A 4,676-nucleotide genomic window follows, 5' to 3' on the forward strand; every position below is an offset into this window, starting at 1 on the left:
TCTAGGAAAGGAAAAGCACTTGTTGAGTCACCCTGAGTCAAGAGCAACTCATTGCTCTGCAGAATCAGGCTGTAATTGAATTAATTGGCCTTGAAGCAGCAGTTGCTCATATGCACATAGGAGCTTATTCCGTTTGTCATGTTTGGTTTCACCCTCATTTGTTTCTGGTGATGGGAAGGAATAGCTGTGGTACTTCTCCATCCCCTGAACGCCTTCCCTGTGTGCATGCATCCACCCTCACCAGTCCTGTGGGGTGCAAGAGCTKTTTGGGGGAGTGCAGGACTCTCCTGCTTTGATACAGGGGTGGGTCAGTCCTTTGCAGTCTGGGGCTTTGTTCAGCTCTCAGACACCTCATGATCCTGTTCTGATTGGGAACTTTAGGCGACCTTTGTAAAAGCACCTCACATGGGGAATTACATCCCCTTGTGTGCAGTGAGAGATGCAGTTAATAGTCAAAGGCAGATCTGCTTGCAGCATGGCTGGATTCTTAAAGGATTTAGGCCTAAGGCTATGAGCTGATTTTCCATAGGGAGTTAGGCACCTAGGTAAATCCATGCCCAGGATTTTAGGTCACCTTTGAAGATAGGAGTTAGGTCCTGCTGTGATTAGATGTTTTTGAAATGTGAAGTGCTGTCTCCATGTAATTCATAGAAATTCAAGATGCTCTTTTTCTCTCTCTCGCTCTTCTTTTTTTCCTTTTAAGGACAATCTAACTAAAGCCTTGCTGGCTTTTCCAGATAAAACATAGTTATATGGTTGTGTATGCATTTAATTGATCTGTTAGAGAGTCGTTACTTACGATCTGTAGGAATGAGCCCTGTCCACAGGCAGATGTCCTTGGGAAAGCCAGCACTGTGGTGGTGGTCTACTACACTGCCCYGAAGTGGGCAGGGGCAGGACGCACTTTCCTGAGCTGCACCCCCACTGTGCCTCCAAACACTGGCTATCCAGAGGTGGACTTACTCTGGAGAAATGAGGATCTGATCACTCACTAAGTCTGTTGAGCGTTGGGCCTCTCAGCTGCAACTGGTAGCAAAAGCCCTTGATGAATGCTGCTACCCCTTCCCAGCTTCCCTCCCTTTCTGGCCACTGCAGTGTTTCAGCCGCTTGAACCAGAAGAAAATTGCTGTGAATTCCTTACTGTGACCTGTAACTGTGGAATAAGATTACGCAGAGCTTTAAGAAGGGAGGGCAAAATGAAAAGTTTGAGGAATTAGAAGAGTTCCTGAGTCTCTAAATTATGATATATCCTAATACAACATAGCAGTGGTTTTCAGTTTGCGGATCCTTAAAAATTTCCAGTGGAGATTGGGAGTCTTGTATAGTAGATTAAAGTGAACTGGTAGTAGACTTGTTCTTCTCTGTTGCCTCTTGTGGACAGCTTAGGGGTATTCCACAAACCTCTAGTTGTCCACAAACCACAGGCTGGAAACTGATGTTTTTAAAGAGACTTTGTCTCAGCATTTGCCATGGGCACACTGGGATAGCTCTGGGCCCCCGATGCTCAAGGACAGTCCCTTCCAAGGACTTCTGCTCTTCCAAAGCCTTCATTAAGTTCCATTAAGCATTATCTCAGACAGGCTCTGGTACTGGTTCACAGGGATTTTGCAGATGGCATAATCTGTAGCCTCAGAACAGTACAAAGARAGGAATGCAGTTCTAAAATTACTCTGGCTTCTGCTAATCCTTAATAAGGCTGCAAATAAATCCTGGCTTGAATAATTACCCAACTTTATCTCAGTTTGGGCAGGTGATTGAGATCAGTATTGATCATTTTGCTCAAGAAATGTGTAATTCAGTTGGAGTGGATTGGCAGTAATGCCCAGTACTTTTAACATGATAGTTCCTTGAAAACATTAAGTCCTGACATAAACGTTTAGTTTGATTCAGCCTATACATCTCCTGATTCCTCCCCTCGTTTCCACTACCAAAGCCCCAAAGTATATTCTAGCCAGGAGAAAACTATGTGGAGTTGCTCAGCTGTAGAAAACTTGTGTCACTGACCCCCCACCTACCTCAAACAACATAGAGACTGCCTTCTGCTCCCTCCTGGCAGACCTCTCATGTGTCCAACATGCACAGCTGAGTTTCACATTTCTCCCCATTCATGTGTGCTCCAGAGTGCGAATTCGAAAGGCTGCAGAGCTCTGTGTTGCCTCTGGGAGATGGTGTGGGTGGTGGGAATGGTGCGAAAGCCGGTATAACTGTTGGTGTGTTTCAGTAACTGGGCCAGTGGGCTCTCTTCCCAGTTTCCTCCAGCTCAGGCTCCCAAGTTGAACAGCAGCAGTTGGGAGAGCTGGAGCCAACAGCACTGACAGCATGGTATCTTGATCATCAAACACTTGTGAGCGCTCACCGCAGGGAGCTGGACTCACCCATGGAGGTAAAGGTGACCCCATGGATCTCAATGGGGAGGGGACAGAGTACAGAAAAAGAGCCACAGCTCTGAGTCAGCAACCCCCTTTCTCCAGAGACTCCACACACAGACACAAGAAAAGCTTGTCTAAAGGTGTGTGCGTGATAGAGGTTCCTGGTGTGCTGGAGTAGGAATGGGAAGGGCTGGCTGTGTATTGCAGGTAACCAACCTCTGGAGACACCGTGTCCCACCAGATGTTCCATCTGGAGAGAGTGCACCAGGAATGGTGTGTACATCCTTGGGTTCCCTGTGCCCGAAGGTGACTCAGACCCTAAAAGCCTGACTGCTGGGAGAGGAGGGAATAGTTTTATGCAAAGCATACTTGTACGGTGGGGAGGAGACTGCATGTGCAGGGACGGGCTGCCCTGACAGGTCAGCTGAACGTTACGGCATTTGAGCTCTGATTTATTTCATGACTGGTTATATTCACTGTACTTCAGTTGTGCCTGCCTGTAAAAGAGCTGTTGATCACAGAAATGTAGGACTCATAGTACCTATTTTCATCCTTTGCACTGGAGGAGGGTAGGGTCAGTAGCATCCTGGTCTTTACAGGCAAGTGCTGAGCTCGGCTCCTGAGCAGTCAGACTTGGCTTTGTTTTGATGACAAATCCTTTGCAGCAGCAGCAACTGCCTTTTGCTCTCTTCAGACCAGTGGTGTTCCTTGCCATGCTTCTATCAACCATGCTGGTTGTCCACAAACATCTAATGCTATGTTATCCCTCCAGGTTTTTCTGAATAGGTTATGAGCTGTAAGGATATTGCTACCTTTAAATAACTTTCAGATTGACTGTGCTTCTTGTTGAGGATCTTTTGAAGCATGTGAGCAACCCCTCGCTGACTGCACCTGGAAGAGATCCTATAGAAAAAACATCTCTTTCCATTTTGAATGTTTTGGGCACAGGGCAGCATGTTTTACCTTGTATTTGTGCGAGTGTCACATAGCAACTAGGAGAAAAGAACATCCCTTTAAAAGAGGGAACTGGTTCTGAAGTCACTGTGGCTGGCCAGCATCCAAGGATCTGATGCAAACTGGGCTCTTGAAACTGTCCAGGTGCTCAAGTCAGCAGCATCTGTCTGCATGGCCATTGATCCTTTATTAGCTAATTAACTGTGCTTTTTTTCTTACTGACGCCAGGCAAAATAACGTGGTACCACCCAGCACTGGGATACTCTTACACTTTTTGGAAAATGGGTGAGTGAGGTTTCAGGAGGTTTGGGGATGGGGCTGAGGGTCTCTCACATTTCAGCACCAGCCAGCCTAATCTCACCAGAGACCAGAACCTGTGCTGGGAGCATCACAGCACTGTGGCAAGAACAGTACAGATGGGCACGCTGCATCCTCCCGAGTCCCTCCCGGGACACAGAGGCTCCAGCACAGCCCTGCCCCCTCCTTTMCCTTTCTGGTGCTGGCACGCACCTTGCTGCCCTAGGGATGGTGGCTCTGCTCGTGCCTCTCTGCCAGGGCAGGAGGAGGCTCTCCGGCCCTTCTCCCGCTGACTGCTGGTGCAGACAGGCTCACTGGCAGTGGTACTGTAGCTGTAGGAAGGGAGGCAGTGGTCCAGCTGGGCCAGGCTGCCCATACAATTTTGCAGATACCCGAGTAGCGCTGGCAGTAATGAATAGGGTATTGAGAAGCTGCTGACCTTCGCTTTAAGCTGATGAAGGCTTTTTGGACTCAGAATAAATATGTATATAGTAAAACATTCTGAGAGCTTCAGCTGACAGAATAACAAATTCTCTGAGTAATAAAAGCTTTGGGCTGGATTACTGAGCCAGTAGGAACATCAAAGCTTGTGGTAAGGGGGGGCCGCTGTACCAATCTGTGTTCTTAAAGCGATAATGTAATTAGTGCTGGTTGTGCGACACTCCGCCGAGCCCCTGCAGCAGCGCGCGGCTCCGGGCAGGCGGCTGTGGCCATCCCCGCTGCCCAGGGGGTGCAGCGTTCAAGGCGGCTGCAGCGCCGCGGAGCGGCGCCCGCCGGCGAGCAGAGCGCCCCGGGGGCCCTGCCGGCGGCGGACGGTGCGGGTTCTGGTCTGGAGAGGGAACAAAGCGAGGGCTGAGCAGACGTGCAGGTCACGTGCCGTGTTTGTCTAGCGGGAGCATCGGGCTGACAACGACGCCTGCGCCGGTTCAGCTCTGAGATTTGGCGAACGGGCGAAGCACCATTAACTGCTGTCCGGCAGCAGGATCTGTTGCAAGATAGATCTTGGGTGCGGTGCTCCGGTGGAGCGGGCAGGGCACTGGCGCCGCACGGCGGGGC

Source organism: Apteryx rowi, unplaced genomic scaffold (assembly GCF_003343035.1).
Source record: "Apteryx rowi isolate R43461 unplaced genomic scaffold, aptRow1 scaffold_2, whole genome shotgun sequence".
Lineage (NCBI taxonomy): Eukaryota > Metazoa > Chordata > Aves > Apterygiformes > Apterygidae > Apteryx > Apteryx rowi.